Here is a 19,177-nt window from a genome sequence, read left to right as displayed (position 1 = left end):
AACTCTGGAAGTAAACGTCGCAGACCCATCAAGGTGGTACTCGTACTGCTCGCCTCATCGAGAGGAATCCAAAGATATGAGTGGTTAAGCTATGGGATATGAAATGGACGAGCGACCAATAAAACAACATGTATTATTGGGTTGAATGCTTTCTGCTATTCACAAAATAAAACAAAAGCAGTCATGCAAATATCTTATTTAATACAGCACTGCAAAATCAGTTGCACCATTCAATCCCGCTCGGCCAGACGGGGAGAATTCAATCACATTTATTAGATGAGGCGTTTCTTATGGGATTTAATGAGCGACAACATTTTGACCCCAAACCGAGAGGATTCTGGGATGTTTGTGGTTTTTTTGTAATAACTCTGGAAGGAAACGTCCCAGACCCATCAAGGTGGTACTCGTACTGCTCGCCTCATCGAGAGGAATGCAAAGATATGAGGGGTTAAGCTATGGGATATAAAATGGACGCTCGACCAATAAAACAACATGTATTATGGGGTTGAATGCTTTTTGCTATTCACAAAATAAAACAAAAGCAGTAAAGCAAATATCGTATTTAACACAGCACAGCAAAATCAGTTGCACCATTCATTCCCGCTCGTCCAGACGGGGAGAATTCAATCACATTTATTCGATGCGACGTTTCTTATGGGATTTAATGAGCGACAACATTTTGACCCCAAATCGAGAGGATTCTGGGATGTTTGTGGTTTTTTTGTAATAACTCTGGAAGGAAACGTCCCAGACCCATCAAGGTGGTACTCGTACTGCTCGCCTCATCGAGAGGAATGCAAAGATATGAGGGGTTAAGCTATGGGATATAAAATGGACGCTCGACCAATAAAACAACATGTATTATGGGGTTGAATGCTTTTTGCTATTCACAAAATAAAACAAAAGCAGTCATGCAAATATCTTATTTAAGACAGCACAGCAAAATCAGTGGCACCATTCAATCCCGCTCGTCCAGACGGGGAGAAGTCAATCACATTTATTCAATGCGACGTTTCTTATGGGATTTATTGAGCGAAAACATTTTGACCCCAAATCGAGAGGATTCTGGGATGTTTGTGGTTTTTTTGTAATAATTCTGGAAGGAAACGTCGCAGACCCATCAAAGTGGTACTCCTACTGCTCGCCTCATCGAGAGGAATCGAAAGATATGAGTGGTTAAGCTATGGGATATGAAATGGACGAGCGACCAATAAAACAACATGTATTATGGGGTTGAATGCTTTTTGCTATTCACAAAATAAAACAAAAGCAGTCATGCAAATATCTTATTTAACACAGCACAGCAAAATCAGTTGCACCATTCAATCCCGCTCGTCCAGACGGGGAGAATTCAATCACATTTATTCGATGCGACGTTTCTTATGGAATTTATTGAGCGACAACATTTTGACCCCAAATCGAGAGGATTCTGGGATGTTTGTGGTTTTTTTGTAATAACTCTGGAAGGAAACGTCCCAGACCCATCAAGGTGGTACTCGTACTGCTCGACTCATCGAGCGGAATCCAAAGATATGAGTGGTTAAGCTATGGGATATGAAATGGACGAGCGACCAATAAAACAACATGTATTATGAGGTTGAATGCTTTTTGCTATTCACAAACTAGAACAAAAGCAGTCATGCAAATATCTTATTTAACACAGCACAGCAAAATCAGTTGCACCATTCAATTCCTCTCGTCAAGACGGGGAGAATTCAATCACATTTATTCTATGCGACGTTTCTTATGGGATTTATTGAGCGAAAACATTTTGACCCCAAATCGAGAGGATTCTGGGATGTTTGTGGTTTTTTTGTAATAACTCTGGAAGGAAACGTCCCAGACCCATCAAGGTGGTACTCGTACTGCTCGCCTCATCGAGAGGAATGCAAAGATATGAGGGGTTAAGCCATGGGATATGAAATGGACGAGCGACCAATAAAACAACATGTATTATGAGGTTGAATGCTTTTTGCTATTCACAAACTAGAACAAAAGCAGTCATGCAAATATCTTATTTAACACAGCACAGCAAAATCAGTTGCACCATTCAATCCCGCTCGTCCAGACGGGGAGAATTCAATCACATTTATTCGATGCGACGTTTCTTATGGGATTTATTGAGCGACAACATTTTGACCCCAAATCGAGAGGATTCTGGGATGTTTGTGGTTTTTTTGTGATAACTCTGGAAGTAAACGTCGCAGACCCATCAAGGTGGTACTCGTACTGCTCGCCTCATCGAGAGGAATCCAAAGATATGAGTGGTTAAGCTATGGGATATGAAATGGACGAGCGACCAATAAAACAACATGTATTATTGGGTTGAATGCTTTCTGCTATTCACAAAATAAAACAAAAGCAGTCATGCAAATATCTTATTTAATACAGCACTGCAAAATCAGTTGCACCATTCAATCCCGCTCGGCCAGACGGGGAGAATTCAATCACATTTATTAGATGAGGCGTTTCTTATGGGATTTAATGAGCGACAACATTTTGACCCCAAACCGAGAGGATTCTGGGATGTTTGTGGTTTTTTTGTAATAACTCTGGAAGGAAACGTCCCAGACCCATCAAGGTGGTACTCGTACTGCTCGCCTCATCGAGAGGAATGCAAAGATATGAGGGGTTAAGCTATGGGATATAAAATGGACGCTCGACCAATAAAACAACATGTATTATGGGGTTGAATGCTTTTTGCTATTCACTAAATAAAACAAAAGCAGTAAAGCAAATATCGTATTTAACACAGCACAGCAAAATCAGTTGCACCATTCATTCCCGCTCGTCCAGACGGGGAGAATTCAATCACATTTATTCGATGCGACGTTTCTTATGGGATTTAATGAGCGACAACATTTTGACCCCAAATCGAGAGGATTCTGGGATGTTTGTGGTTTTTTTGTAATAACTCTGGAAGGAAACGTCCCAGACCCATCAAGGTGGTACTCGTACTGCTCGCCTCATCGAGAGGAATGCAAAGATATGAGGGGTTAAGCTATGGGATATAAAATGGACGCTCGACCAATAAAACAACATGTATTATGGGGTTGAATGCTTTTTGCTATTCACAAAATAAAACAAAAGCAGTCATGCAAATATCTTATTTAAGACAGCACAGCAAAATCAGTGGCACCATTCAATCCCGCTCGTCCAGACGGGGAGAAGTCAATCACATTTATTCAATGCGACGTTTCTTATGGGATTTATTGAGCGAAAACATTTTGACCCCAAATCGAGAGGATTCTGGGATGTTTGTGGTTTTTTTGTAATAATTCTGGAAGGAAACGTCGCAGACCCATCAAAGTGGTACTCCTACTGCTCGCCTCATCGAGAGGAATCGAAAGATATGAGTGGTTAAGCTATGGGATATGAAATGGACGAGCGACCAATAAAACAACATGTATTATGGGGTTGAATGCTTTTTGCTATTCACAAAATAAAACAAAAGCAGTCATGCAAATATCTTATTTAACACAGCACAGCAAAATCAGTTGCACCATTCAATCCCGCTCGTCCAGACGGGGAGAATTCAATCACATTTATTCGATGCGACGTTTCTTATGGGATTTATTGAGCGACAACATTTTGACCCCAAATCGATAGGATTCTGGGATGTTTGTGGTTTTTTTGTAATAACTCTGGAAGGAAACGTCCCAGACCCATCAAGGTGGTACTCGTACTGCTCGCCTCATCGAGAGGAATGCAAAGATATGAGGGGTTAAGCTATGGGATATAAAATGGACGCTCGACCAATAAAACAACATGTATTATGGGGTTGAATGCTTTTTGCTATTCACAAAATAAAACAAAAGCAGTAAAGCAAATATCGTATTTAACACAGCACAGCAAAATCAGCTGCACCATTCAATCCCGCTCGTCCAGACGGGGAGAATTCAATCACATTTATTCGATGCGACGTTTCTTATGGGATTTAATGAGCGACAACATTTTGACCCCAAACCGAGAGGATTCTGGGATGTTTGTGGTTTTTTTGTAATAACTCTGGAAGGTAACGTCGCAGACCAATCAAGGTGGTACTCGTGCTGCTCCCCTCATCGAGAGGAATCCAAAGATATGAGTGGTTAAGCTATGGGATATGAAATGGACGAGCGACCAATAAAACAACATGTATTATGGGGTTGAATGCTTTTTGCTATTCACAAAATAAAACAAAAGCAGTCATGCAAATATCTTATTTAACACAGCACAGCAAAATCAGTGGCACCATTCAATCCCGCTCGTCCAGACGGGGAGAATTCAATCACATTTATTCGATGCGACGTTTCTTATGGGATTTATTGAGCGACAACATTTTGACCCCAAATCGAGAGGATTCTGGGATGTTTGTGGTTTTTTTGTAATAACTCTGGAAGGAAACGTCCCAGACCCATCAAGGTGGTACTCGTACTGCTCGCCTCATCGAGAGGAATGCAAAGATATGAGGGGTTAAGCTATGGGATATAAAATGGACGCTCGACCAATAAAACAACATGTATTATGGGGTTGAATGCTTTTTGCTATTCACAAAATAAAACAAAAGCAGTAAAGCAAATATCGTATTTAACACAGCACAGCAAAATCAGTTGCACCATTCAATCCCGCTCGTCCAGACGGGGAGAATTCAATCACATTTATTCGATGCGACGTTTCTTATGGGATTTAATGAGCGACAACATTTTGACCCCAAACCGAGAGGATTCTGGGATGTTTGTGGTTTTTTTGTAATAACTCTGGAAGGTAACGTCGCAGACCAATCAAGGTGGTACTCGTGCTGCTCCCCTCATCGAGAGGAATCCAAAGATATGAGTGGTTAAGCTATGGGATATGAAATGGACGAGCGACCAATAAAACAACATGTATTATGGGGTTGAATGCTTTTTGCTATTCACAAAATAAAACAAAAGCAGTAATGCAAATATCTTATTTAACACAGCACAGCAAAATCAGTGGCACCATTCAATCCCGCTCGTCCAGACGGGGAGAAGTCAATCACATTTATTCAATGCGACGTTTCTTATGGGATTTATTGAGCGACAACATTTTGACCCCAAACCGAGAGGATTCTGGGATGTTTGTGGTTTTTTTTGTAATAACTCTGGAAGGAAACGTCGCAGACCCATCAAAGTGGTACTCCTACTGCTCGCCTCATCGAGAGAAATCGAAAGATATGAGTGGTTAAGCTATGGGATATGAAATGGACGAGCGACCAATAAAACAACATGTATTATGGGGTTGAATGCTTTTTGCTATTCACAAAATAAAACAAAAGCAGTAAAGCAAATATCGTATTTAACACAGCACAGCAAAATCAGTTGCACCATTCAATCCCGCTCGTCCAGACGGGGAGAATTCAATCACATTTATTCGATGCGACGTTTCTTATGGGATTTAATGAGCGACAACATTTTGACCCCAAACCGAGAGGATTCTGGGATGTTTGTGGTTTTTTTGTAATAACTCTGGAAGGTAACGTCGCAGACCAATCAAGGTGGTACTCGTGCTGCTCCCCTCATCGAGAGGAATCCAACGATATGAGTGGTTAAGCTATGGGATATGAAATGGACGAGCGACCAATAAAACAACATGTATTATGGGGTTGAATGCTTTTTGCTATTCACAAAATAAAACAAAAGCAGTCATGCAAATATCTTATTTAACACAGCACAGCAAAATCAGTGGCACCATTCAATCCCGCTCGTCCAGACGGGGAGAAGTCAATCACATTTATTCAATGCGACGTTTCTTATGGGATTTATTGAGCGAAAACATTTTGAACCCAAATCGAGAGGATTCTGGGATGTTTGTGGTTTTTTTGTAATAACTCTGGAAGGAAACGTCGCAGACCCATCAAGGTGGTACTCGTACTGCTCGCCTCATCGAGAGGAATGCAAAGATATGAGGGGTTAAGCTATTGGATATAAAATGGACGCTCAACCAATTAAACAACATGTATTATGGGGTTGAATGCTTTTTGCTATTCACAAAATAAAACAAAAGCAGTAAAGCAAATATCGTATTTAACACAGCACAGCAAAATCAGTTGCATCATTCAATTCCTCTCGTCCAGACGGGGAGAATTCAATCACATTTATTCTATGCGACGTTTCTTATGGGATTTATTGAGCGACAACATTTTGACTCCAAACCGAGAGGATTCTGGGATGTTTGTGGTTTTTTTTGTAATAACTCTGGAAGTAAACGTCGCAGACCCATCAAAGTGGTACTCGTACTGCTCGCCTCATCGAGAGGAATCGAAAGATATGAGTGGTTAAGCTATGGGATATGAAATGGACGAGCGACCAATAAAACAACATGTATTATGGGGTTGAATGCTTTTTGCTATTCACAAAATAAAACAAAAGCAGTCATGCAAATATCTTATTTAACACAGCACAGCAAAATCAGTTGCACCATTCAATCCCGCTCGTCCAGACGGGGAGAATTCAATCACATTTATTCGATGCGACGTTTCTTATGGGATTTATTGAGCGACAACATTTTGACCCCAAATCGAGAGGATTCTGGGATGTTTGTGGTTTTTTTGTAATAACTCTGGAAGGAAACGTCCCAGACCCATCAAGGTGGTACTCGTACTGCTCGCCTCATCGAGAGGAATGCAAAGATATGAGGGGTTAAGCTATGGGATATGAAATGGACGCTCGTCCAATAAAACAACATGTATTATGGGGTTGAATGCTTTTTGCTATTCACAAAATAAAACAAAAGCAGTCATGCAAATATCTTATTTAACACAGCACAGCAAAATCAGTGGCACCATTCAATCCCGCTCGTCCAGACGGGGAGAATTCAATCACATTTATTCGATGCGACGTTTCTTATGGGATTTATTGAGCGACAACATTTTGACCCCAAATCGAGAGGATTCTGGGATGTTTGTGGTTTTTTTGTAATAACTCTGGAAGGAAACGTCCCAGACCCATCAAGGTGGTACTCGTACTGCTCGCCTCATCGAGAGGAATGCAAAGATATGAGGGGTTAAGCTATGGGATATAAAATGGACGCTCGACCAATAAAACAACATGTATTATGGGGTTGAATGCTTTTTGCTATTCACAAAATAAAACAAAAGCAGTAAAGCAAATATCGTATTTAACACAGCACAGCAAAATCAGTTGCACCATTCAATCCCGCTCGTCCAGACGGGGAGAATTCAATCACATTTATTCGATGCGACGTTTCTTATGGGATTTAATGAGCGACAACATTTTGACCCCAAACCGAGAGGATTCTGGGATGTTTGTGGTTTTTTTGTAATAACTCTGGAAGGTAACGTCGCAGACCAATCAAGGTGGTACTCGTGCTGCTCCCCTCATCGAGAGGAATCCAAAGATATGAGTGGTTAAGCTATGGGATATGAAATGGACGAGCGACCAATAAAACAACATGTATTATGGGGTTGAATGCTTTTTGCTATTCACAAAATAAAACAAAAGCAGTCATGCAAATATCTTATTTAACACAGCACAGCAAAATCAGTGGCACCATTCAATCCCGCTCGTCCAGACGGGGAGAAGTCAATCACATTTATTCAATGCGACGTTTCTTATGGGATTTATTGAGCGACAACATTTTGACCCCAAACCGAGAGGATTCTGGGATGTTTGTGGTTTTTTTTGTAATAACTCTGGAAGGAAACGTCGCAGACCCATCAAAGTGGTACTCCTACTGCTCGCCTCATCGAGAGAAATCGAAAGATATGAGTGGTTAAGCTATGGGATATGAAATGGACGAGCGACCAATAAAACAACATGTATTATGGGGTTGAATGCTTTTTGCTATTCACAAAATAAAACAAAAGCAGTAAAGCAAATATCGTATTTAACACAGCACAGCAAAATCAGTTGCACCATTCAATCCCGCTCGTCCAGACGGGGAGAATTCAATCACATTTATTCGATGCGACGTTTCTTATGGGATTTAATGAGCGACAACATTTTGACCCCAAACCGAGAGGATTCTGGGATGTTTGTGGTTTTTTTGTAATAACTCTGGAAGGTAACGTCGCAGACCAATCAAGGTGGTACTCGTGCTGCTCCCCTCATCGAGAGGAATCCAACGATATGAGTGGTTAGGCTATGGGATATGAAATGGACGAGCGACCAATAAAACAACATGTATTATGGGGTTGAATGCTTTTTGCTATTCACAAAATAAAACAAAAGCAGTCATGCAAATATCTTATTTAACACAGCACAGCAAAATCAGTGGCACCATTCAATCCCACTCGTCCAGACGGGGAGAAGTCAATCACATTTATTCAATGCGACGTTTCTTATGGGATTTATTGAGCGAAAACATTTTGAACCCAAATCGAGAGGATTCTGGGATGTTTGTGGTTTTTTTGTAATAACTCTGGAAGGAAACGTCGCAGACCCATCAAGGTGGTACTCGTACTGCTCGCCTCATCGAGAGGAATGCAAAGATATGAGGGGTTAAGCTATTGGATATAAAATGGACGCTCGACCAATTAAACAACATGTATTATGGGGTTGAATGCTTTTTGCTATTCACAAAATAAAACAAAAGCAGTAAAGCAAATATCGTATTTAACACAGCACAGCAAAATCAGTTGCACCATTCAATTCCTCTCGTCCAGACGGGGAGAATTCAATCACATTTATTCTATGCGACGTTTCTTATGGGATTTATTGAGCGACAACATTTTGACTCCAAACCGAGAGGATTCTGGGATGTTTGTGGTTTTTTTTGTAATAACTCTGGAAGTAAACGTCGCAGACCCATCAAAGTGGTACTCGTACTGCTCGCCTCATCGAGAGGAATCGAAAGATATGAGTGGTTAAGCTATGGGATATGAAATGGACGAGCGACCAATAAAACAACATGTATTATGGGGTTGAATGCTTTTTGCTATTCACAAAATAAAACAAAAGCAGTCATGCAAATATCTTATTTAACACAGCACAGCAATATCAGTTGCACCATTCAATCCCGCTCGTCCAGACGGGGAGAATTCAATCACATTTATTCGATGCGACGTTTCTTATGGGATTTATTGAGCGACAACATTTTGACCCCAAATCGAGAGGATTCTGGGATGTTTGTGGTTTTTTTGTAATAACTCTGGAAGGAAACGTCCCAGACCCATCAAGGTGGTACTCGTACTGCTCGCCTCATCGAGAGGAATGCAAAGATATGAGGGGTTAAGCTATGGGATATAAAATGGACGCTCGACCAATAAAACAACATGTATTATGGGGTTGAATGCTTTTTGCTATTCACAAAATAAAACAAAAGCAGTAAAGCAAATATCGTATTTAACACAGCACAGCAAAATCAGTTGCACCATTCAATCCCGCTCGTCCAGACGGGGAGAATTCAATCACATTTATTCGATGCGACGTTTCTTATGGGATTTAATGAGCGACAACATTTTGACCCCAAACCGAGAGGATTCTGGGATATTTGTGGTTTTTTTGTAATAACTCTGGAAGGTAACGTCGCAGACCAATCAAGGTGGTACTCCTGCTGCTCCCCTCATCGAGAGGAATCCAAAGATATGAGTGGTTAAGCTATGGGATATGAAATGGACGAGCGACCAATAAAACAACATGTATTATGGGGTTGAATGCTTTTTGCAATTCACAAAATAAAACAAAAGCAGTCATGCAAATATCTTATTTAACACAGCACAGCAAAATCAGTGGCACCATTCAATCCCGCTCGTCCAGACGGGGAGAAGTCAATCACATTTATTCAATGCGACGTTTCTTATGGGATTTATTGAGCGAAAACATTTTGACCCCAAATCGAGAGGATTCTGGGATGTTTGTGGTTTTTTTGTAATAACTCTGGAAGGAAACGTCGCAGACCCATCAAGGTGGTACTCGTACTGCTCGCCTCATCGAGAGGAATGCAAAGATATGAGGGGTTAAGCTATTGGATATAAAATGGACGCTCGACCAATTAAACAACATGTATTATGGGGTTGAATGCTTTTTGCTATTCACAAAATAAAACAAAAGCAGTAAAGCAAATATCGTATTTAACACAGCACAGCAAAATCAGTTGCACCATTCAATTCCTCTCGTCCAGACGGGGAGAATTCAATCACATTTATTCTATGCGACGTTTCTTATGGGATTTATTGAGCGACAACATTTTGACCCCAAATCGAGAGGATTCTGGGATGTTTGTGTTTTTTTTGTGATAACTCTGGAAGGAAACGTCGCAGACCCATCAAGGTGGTACTCGTACTGCTCGCCTCATCGAGAGGAATCCAAAGATATGAGTGGTTAAGCTATGGGATATGAAATGGACGAGCGACCAATAAAACAACATGTATTATGGGGTTGAATGCTTTTTGCTATTCACAAAATAAAACAAAAGCAGTCATGCAAATATCTTATTTAACACAGCACAGCAAAATCAGTTGCACCATTCAATCCCGCTCGTCCAGACGGGGAGAATTCAATCACATTTATTAGATGAGGCGTTTCTTATGGGATTTAATGAGCGACAACATTTTGACCCCAAACCGAGAGGATTCTGGGATGTTTGTGGTTTTTTTCGTAATAACTCTGGAAGGAAACGTCGCAGACCCATCAAAGTGGTACTCCTACTGCTCGCCTCATCGAGAGGAATCGAAAGATATGAGTGGTTAAGCTATGGGATATGAAATGGACGAGCGACCAATAAAACAACATGTATTATGGGGTTGAATGCTTTTTGCTATTCACAAAATAAAACAAAAGCAGTCATGCAAATATCTTATTTAACACAGCACAGCAAAATCAGTTGCACCATTCAATCCCGCTCGTCCAGACGGGGAGAAGTCAATCACATTTATTCAATGCGACGTTTCTTATGGGATTTATTGAGCGAAAACATTTTGACCCCAAATCGAGAGGATTCTGGCATGTTTGTGGTTTTTTTGTGATAACTCTGGAAGGAAACGTCGCAGACCCATCAAGGTGGTACTCGTACTGCTCGCCTCATCGAGAGGAATCCAAAGATATGAGTGGTTAAGCTATGGGATATGAAATGGACGAGCGACCACTAAAACAACATGTATTATGGGGTTGAATGCTTTTTGCTATTCACAAACTAGAACAAAAGCAGTCATGCAAATATCTGATTTAACACAGCACAGCAAAATCAGTTGCACCATTCAATCCCGCTCGTCCAGACGGGGAGAATTCAATCACATTTATTTGATGCGACGTTTCTTTAATGGGATTTAATGAGCGACAACATTTTGACCCCAAACCGAGAGGATTTTGGGATGTTTGCGGTTTTTTGGTAACAATTCTGGAAGGAAACGTCGCAGACCCATCAAGGTGGTACTCGTACTGCTCGCCTCATCGAGTGGAATCCAAAGATATGAGTGGTTAAGCTATGGGATATGAAATGGACGAGCGACCAATAAAACAACATGTATTATGGGGTTGAATGCTTTTTGCTATTCACAAAATAAAACAAAAGCAGTCATGCAAATATCTTATTTAACACAGCACAGCAAAATCAGTGGCACCATTCAATCCCGCTCGTCCAGACGGGGAGAAGTCAATCACATTTATTCAATGCGACGTTTCTTATGGGATTTATTGAGCGAAAACATTTTGACCCCAAATCGAGAGGATTCTGGGATGTTTGTGGTTTTTTTGTAATAACTCTGGAAGGAAACGTCGCAGACCCATCAAGGTGGTACTCGTACTGCTCGCCTCATCGAGAGGAATGCAAAGATATGAGGGGTTAAGCTATTGGATATAAAATGGACGCTCGACCAATTAAACAACATGTATTATGGGGTTGAATGCTTTTTGCTATTCACAAAATAAAACAAAAGCAGTAAAGCAAATATCGTATTTAACACAGCACAGCAAAATCAGTTGCACCATTCAATTCCTCTCGTCCAGACGGGGAGAATTCAATCACATTTATTCTATGCGACGTTTCTTATGGGATTTATTGAGCGACAACATTTTGACCCCAAACAGAGAGGATTCTGGGATGTTTGTGGTTTTTTTTGTAATAACTCTGGAAGGAAACGTCGCAGACCCATCAAAGTGGTACTCCTACTGCTCGCCTCATCGAGAGGAATCGAAAGATATGAGTGGTTAAGCTATGGGATATGAAATGGACGAGCGACCAATAAAACAACATGTATTATGGGGTTGAATGCTTTTTGCTATTCACAAAATAAAACAAAAGCAGTCATGCAAATATCTTATTTAACACAGCACAGCAAAATCAGTTGCACCATTCAATCCCGCTCGTCCAGACGGGGAGAATTCAATCACATTTATTCGATGCGACGTTTCTTATGGGATTTATTGAGCGACAACATTTTGACGCCAAATCGAGAGGATTCTGGGATGTTTGTGGTTTTTTTGTAATAACTCTGGAAGGAAACGTCCCAGACCCATCAAGGTGGTACTCGTACTGCTCGCCTCATCGAGAGGAATGCAAAGATATGAGGGGTTAAGCTATGGGATATAAAATGGACGCTCGACCAATAAAACAACATGTATTATGGGGTTGAATGCTTTTTGCTATTCACAAAATAAAACAAAAGCAGTAAAGCAAATATCGTATTTAACACAGCACAGCAAAATCAGTTGCACCATTCAATCCCGCTCGTCCAGACGGGGAGAATTCAATCACATTTATTCGATGCGACGTTTCTTATGGGATTTAATGAGCGACAACATTTTGACCCCAAACCGAGAGGATTCTGGGATATTTGTGGTTTTTTTGTAATAACTCTGGAAGGTAACGTCGCAGACCAATCAAGGTGGTACTCCTGCTGCTCCCCTCATCGAGAGGAATCCAAAGATATGAGTGGTTAAGCTATGGGATATGAAATGGACGAGCGACCAATAAAACAACATGTATTATGGGGTTGAATGCTTTTTGCTATTCACAAAATAAAACAAAAGCAGTCATGCAAATATCTTATTTAACACAGCACAGCAAAATCAGTGGCACCATTCAATCCCGCTCGTCCAGACGGGGAGAAGTCAATCACATTTATTCAATGCGACGTTTCTTATGGGATTTATTGAGCGAGAACATTTTGACCCCAAATCGAGAGGATTCTGGGATGTTTGTGGTTTTTTTGTAATAACTCTGGAAGGAAACGTCCCAGACCCATCAAGGTGGTACTCGTACTGCTCGCCTCATCGAGAGGAATGCAAAGATATGAGGGGTTAAGCTATGGGATATAAAATGGACGCTCGACCAATAAAACAACATGTATTATGGGGTTGAATGCTTTTTGCTATTCACAAAATAAAACAAAAGCAGTAAAGCAAATATCGTATTTAACACAGCACAGCAAAATCAGTTGCACCATTCAATCCCGCTCGTCCAGACGGGGAGAATTCAATCACATTTATTCGATGCGACGTTTCTTATGGGATTTAATGAGCGACAACATTTTGACCCCAAACCGAGAGGATTCTGGGATATTTGTGGTTTTTTTGTAATAACTCTGGAAGGTAACGTCGCAGACCAATCAAGGTGGTACTCCTGCTGCTCCCCTCATCGAGAGGAATCCAAAGATATGAGTGGTTAAGCTATGGGATATGAAATGGACGAGCGACCAATAAAACAACATGTATTATGGGGTTGAATGCTTTTTGCAATTCACAAAATAAAACAAAAGCAGTCATGCAAATATCTTATTTAACACAGCACAGCAAAATCAGTGGCACCATTCAATCCCGCTCGTCCAGACGGGGAGAAGTCAATCACATTTATTCAATGCGACGTTTCTTATGGGATTTATTGAGCGAAAACATTTTGACCCCAAATCGAGAGGATTCTGGGATGTTTGTGGTTTTTTTGTAATAACTCTGGAAGGAAACGTCGCAGACCCATCAAGGTGGTACTCGTACTGCTCGCCTCATCGAGAGGAATGCAAAGATATGAGGGGTTAAGCTATTGGATATAAAATGGACGCTCGACCAATTAAACAACATGTATTATGGGGTTGAATGCTTTTTGCTATTCACAAAATAAAACAAAAGCAGTAAAGCAAATATCGTATTTAACACAGCACAGCAAAATCAGTTGCACCATTCAATTCCTCTCGTCCAGACGGGGAGAATTCAATCACATTTATTCTATGCGACGTTTCTTATGGGATTTATTGAGCGACAACATTTTGACCCCAAACCGAGAGGATTCTGGGATGTTTGTGGTTTTTTTTGTAATAACTCTGGAAGGAAACGTCGCAGACCCATCAAAGTGGTACTCCTACTGCTCGCCTCATCGAGAGGAATCGAAAGATATGAGTGGTTAAGCTATGGGATATGAAATGGACGAGCGACCAATAAAACAACATGTATTATGGGGTTGAATGCTTTTTGCTATTCACAAAATAAAACAAAAGCAGTCATGCAAATATCTTATTTAACACAGCACAGCAAAATCAGTGGCACCATTCAATCCCGCTCGTCCAGACGGGGAGAAGTCAATCACATTTATTCAATGCGACGTTTCTTATGGGATTTATTGAGCGAGAACATTTTGACCCCAAATCGAGAGGATTCTGGGATGTTTGTGGTTTTTTTGTAATAACTCTGGAAGGAAACGTCCCAGACCCATCAAGGTGGTACTCGTACTGCTCGCCTCATCGAGAGGAATGCAAAGATATGAGGGGTTAAGCTATGGGATATAAAATGGACGCTCGACCAATAAAACAACATGTATTATGGGGTTGAATGCTTTTTGCTATTCACAAAATAAAACAAAAGCAGTAAAGCAAATATCGTATTTAACACAGCACAGCAAAATCAGTTGCACCATTCAATCCCGCTCGTCCAGACGGGGAGAATTCAATCACATTTATTCGATGCGACGTTTCTTATGGGATTTAATGAGCGACAACATTTTGACCCCAAACCGAGAGGATTCTGGGATATTTGTGGTTTTTTTGTAATAACTCTGGAAGGTAACGTCGCAGACCAATCAAGGTGGTACTCCTGCTGCTCCCCTCATCGAGAGGAATCCAAAGATATGAGTGGTTAAGCTATGGGATATGAAATGGACGAGCGACCAATAAAACAACATGTATTATGGGGTTGAATGCTTTTTGCAATTCACAAAATAAAACAAAAGCAGTCATGCAAATATCTTATTTAACACAGCACAGCAAAATCAGTGGCACCATTCAATCCCGCTCGTCCAGACGGGGAGAAGTCAATCACATTTATTCAATGCGACGTTTCTTATGGGATTTATTGAGCGAAAACATTTTGACCCCAAATCGAGAGGATTCTGGGATGTTTGTGGTTTTTTTGTAATAACTCTGGAAGGAAACGTCGCAGACCCATCAAGGTGGTACTCGTACTGCTCGCCTCATCGAGAGGAATGCAAAGATATGAGGGGTTAAGCTATTGGATATAAAATGGACGCTCGACCAATTAAACAACATGTATTATGGGGTTGAATGCTTTTTGCTATTCACAAAATAAAACAAAAGCAGTAAAGCAAATATCGTATTTAACACAGCACAGCAAAATCAGTTGCACCATTCAATTCCTCTCGTCCAGACGGGGAGAATTCAATCACATTTATTCTATGCGACGTTTCTTATGGGATTTATTGAGCGACAACATTTTGACCCCAAACCGAGAGGATTCTGGGATGTTTGTGGTTTTTTTTGTAATAACTCTGGAAGGAAACGTCGCAGACCCATCAAAGTGGTACTCCTACTGCTCGCCTCATCGAGAGGAATCGAAAGATATGAGTGGTTAAGCTATGGGATATGAAATGGACGAGCGACCAATAAAACAACATGTATTATGGGGTTGAATGCTTTTTGCTATTCACAAAATAAAACAAAAGCAGTCATGCAAATATCTTATTTAACACAGCACAGCAAAATCAGTTGCACCATTCAATCCCGCTCGTCCAGACGGGGAGAATTCAATCACATTTATTCGATGCGACGTTTCTTATGGGATTTATTGAGCGACAACATTTTGACCCCAAATCGAGAGGATTCTGGGATGTTTGTGGTTTTTTTGTAATAACTCTGGAAGGAAACGTCCCAGACCCATCAAGGTGGTACTCGTACTGCTCGCCTCATCGAGAGGAATGCAAAGATATGAGGGGTTAAGCTATGGGATATAAAATGGACGCTCGACCAATAAAACAACATGTATTATGGGGTTGAATGCTTTTTGCTATTCACAAAATAAAACAAAAGCAGTAAAGCAAATATCGTATTTAACACAGCACAGCAAAATCAGTTGCACCATTCAATCCCGCTCGTCCAGACGGGGAGAATTCAATCACATTTATTCGATGCGACGTTTCTTATGGGATTTAATGAGCGACAACATTTTGACCCCAAACCGAGAGGATTCTGGGATATTTGTGGTTTTTTTGTAATAACTCTGGAAGGTAACGTCGCAGACCAATCAAGGTGGTACTCCTGCTGCTCCCCTCATCGAGAGGAATCCAAAGATATGAGTGGTTAAGCTATGGGATATGAAATGGACGAGCGACCAATAAAACAACATGTATTATGGGGTTGAATGCTTTTTGCTATACACAAAATAAAACAAAAGCAGTCATGCAAATATCTTATTTAACACAGCACAGCAAAATCAGTGGCACCATTCAATCCCGCTCGTCCAGACGGGGAGAAGTCAATCACATTTATTCAATGCGACGTTTCTTATGGGATTTATTGAGCGAGAACATTTTGACCCCAAATCGAGAGGATTCTGGGATGTTTGTGGTTTTTTTGTAATAACTCTGGAAGGAAACGTCCCAGACCCATCAAGGTGGTACTCGTACTGCTCGCCTCATCGAGAGGAATGCAAAGATATGAGGGGTTAAGCTATGGGATATAAAATGGACGCTCGACCAATAAAACAACATGTATTATGGGGTTGAATGCTTTTTGCTATTCACAAAATAAAACAAAAGCAGTAAAGCAAATATCGTATTTAACACAGCACAGCAAAATCAGTTGCACCATTCAATCCCGCTCGTCCAGACGGGGAGAATTCAATCACATTTATTCGATGCGACGTTTCTTATGGGATTTAATGAGCGACAACATTTTGACCCCAAACCGAGAGGATTCTGGGATATTTGTGGTTTTTTTGTAATAACTCTGGAAGGTAACGTCGCAGACCAATCAAGGTGGTACTCCTGCTGCTCCCCTCATCGAGAGGAATCCAAAGATATGAGTGGTTAAGCTATGGGATATGAAATGGACGAGCGACCAATAAAACAACATGTATTATGGGGTTGAATGCTTTTTGCAATTCACAAAATAAAACAAAAGCAGTCATGCAAATATCTTATTTAACACAGCACAGCAAAATCAGTGGCACCATTCAATCCCGCTCGTCCAGACGGGGAGAAGTCAATCACATTTATTCAATGCGACGTTTCTTATGGGATTTATTGAGCGAAAACATTTTGACCCCAAATCGAGAGGATTCTGGGATGTTTGTGGTTTTTTTGTAATAACTCTGGAAGGAAACGTCGCAGACCCATCAAGGTGGTACTCGTACTGCTCGCCTCATCGAGAGGAATGCAAAGATATGAGGGGTTAAGCTATTGGATATAAAATGGACGCTCGACCAATTAAACAACATGTATTATGGGGTTGAATGCTTTTTGCTATTCACAAAATAAAACAAAAGCAGTAAAGCAAATATCGTATTTAACACAGCACAGCAAAATCAGTTGCACCATTCAATTCCTCTCGTCCAGACGGGGAGAATTCAATCACATTTATTCTATGCGACGTTTCTTATGGGATTTATTGAGCGACAACATTTTGACCCCAAATCGAGAGGATTCTGGGATGTTTGTGGTTTTTTTGTGATAACTCTGGAAGGAAACGTCGCAGACCCATCAAGGTGGTACTCGTACTGCTCGCCTCATCGAGAGGAATCCAAAGATATGAGTGGTTAAGCTATGGGATATGAAATGGACGAGCGACCAATAAAACAACATGTATTATGGGGTTGAATGCTTTTTGCTATTCACAAAATAAAACAAAAGCAGTCATGCAAATATCTTATTTAACACAGCACAGCAAAATCAGTTGCACCATTCAATCCCGCTCGTCCAGACGGGGAGAATTCAATCACATTTATTAGATGAGGCGTTTCTTATGGGATTTAATGAGCGACAACATTTTGACCCCAAACCGAGAGGATTCTGGGATGTTTGTGGTTTTTTTCGTAATAACTCTGGAAGGAAACGTCGCAGACCCATCAAAGTGGTACTCCTACTGCTCGCCTCATCGAGAGGAATCGAAAGATATGAGTGGTTAAGCTATGGGATATGAAATGGACGAGCGACCAATAAAACAACATGTATTATGGGGTTGAATGCTTTTTGCTATTCACAAAATAAAACAAAAGCAGTCATGCAAATATCTTATTTAACACAGCACAGCAAAATCAGTTGCACCATTCAATCCCGCTCGTCCAGACGGGGAGAAGTCAATCACATTTATTCAATGCGACGTTTCTTATGGGATTTATTGAGCGAAAACATTTTGACCCCAAATCGAGAGGATTCTGGCATGTTTGTGGTTTTTTTGTGATAACTCTGGAAGGAAACGTCGCAGACCCATCAAGGTGGTACTCGTACTGCTCGCCTCATCGAGAGGAATCCAAAGATATGAGTGGTTAAGCTATGGGATATGAAATGGACGAGCGACCACTAAAACAACATGTATTATGGGGTTGAATGCTTTTTGCTATTCACAAACTAGAACAAAAGCAGTCATGCAAATATCTGATTTAACACAGCACAGCAAAATCAGTTGCACCATTCAATCCCGCTCGTCCAGACGGGGAGAATTCAATCACATTTATTTGATGCGACGTTTCTTTAATGGGATTTAATGAGCGACAACATTTTGACCCCAAACCGAGAGGATTCTGGGATGTTTGCGGTTTTTTGGTAACAATTCTGGAAGGAAACGTCGCAGACCCATCAAGGTGGTACTCGTACTGCTCGCCTCATCGAGTGGAATCCAAAGATATGAGTGGTTAAGCTATGGGATATGAAATGGACGAGCGACCAATAAAACAACATGTATTATGGGGTTGAATGCTTTTTGCTATTCACAAAATAAAACAAAAGCAGTCATGCAAATATCTTATTTAACACAGCACAGCAAAATCAGTGGCACCATTCAATC

The sequence above is a fragment of the Petromyzon marinus genome, chromosome 23 (genome assembly GCF_048934315.1).
Source record: "Petromyzon marinus isolate PM22_M1 ecotype Great Lakes invasive population chromosome 23, UKy_Petmar_22M1.pri1.0, whole genome shotgun sequence".
Lineage (NCBI taxonomy): Eukaryota > Metazoa > Chordata > Hyperoartia > Petromyzontiformes > Petromyzontidae > Petromyzon > Petromyzon marinus.
This window is presented reverse-complemented; position numbering follows the sequence as displayed.